Source organism: Penaeus monodon, chromosome 21, assembly GCF_015228065.2.
Source record: "Penaeus monodon isolate SGIC_2016 chromosome 21, NSTDA_Pmon_1, whole genome shotgun sequence".
In the NCBI taxonomy this organism is placed as follows: domain Eukaryota; kingdom Metazoa; phylum Arthropoda; class Malacostraca; order Decapoda; family Penaeidae; genus Penaeus; species Penaeus monodon.
The window spans coordinates 45,627,525-45,628,144 of record NC_051406.1 but is presented as its reverse complement, the minus strand read 5'-3'; the positions used below and the strand labels follow the sequence as shown (position 1 = coordinate 45,628,144).

The 620-nt window shown below is 47.4% G+C and overlaps 1 protein-coding gene across 1 annotated transcript in view; it reads right to left on the bottom strand.

The window, feature by feature from the left end:
- Nucleotides 1-620, bottom strand: part of LOC119586688 (pre-mRNA-processing factor 39-like) — a gene marked incomplete in the record, with an annotated part of 65,208 nt that overhangs the window by 43,684 nt on the left and 20,904 nt on the right.

Sequence of the window (620 nt, the reverse complement as noted above, 5' to 3'; positions counted from 1 at the left end):
CTTGGTCTCTCCTACTTAGTGCTCCTACTACAAAATTGCCAAATTTTTTCATCTAACATTTTCACATCAATGGCTGGGGACCCACGGGTCAAAAAAACAAACCCATTTTACTGGCAAGACGACTTGGGCCCTACATGGGCAAAATAAATAACTCAGCCTCTCCCAATTAACCCAATGATAACGTGTATTTTTGCACCATACTGGGGAAAAGTTTGGGGGCCCTTTGCATCAGCTGCTTTAGAGAAAAAATGAGAGGCTTGGGAATCCCATAATTCCCCCCTTTTCTCAATTTGGGCACCAACATTTGCAGTGAATGAGGTTATAAAATGATTTTTAGTCAAAACCCCTGAGGGGGTTCACTTCAAAACCTGCATAATGGCCAAAAATCACCTTTTAGTGCCCCACTTAAAAAATCCAATGCATTGGGGGATAGACATGCATGCCCCCTGGGTCCCCCTGGGTCCCCCTGGTCCCGGCATGCCCACAATCCCCGGGGTTAAGCCTCCCCACATCCGTTGTGGCTCAAAAACACAATCCACCGATTCCCCCCGGAGTAACCCCGGGGCAAAAGTGCAACGGGAATTTGCCGAGTGTTTTTTTCCAGTGCTTTAAACCCCCCC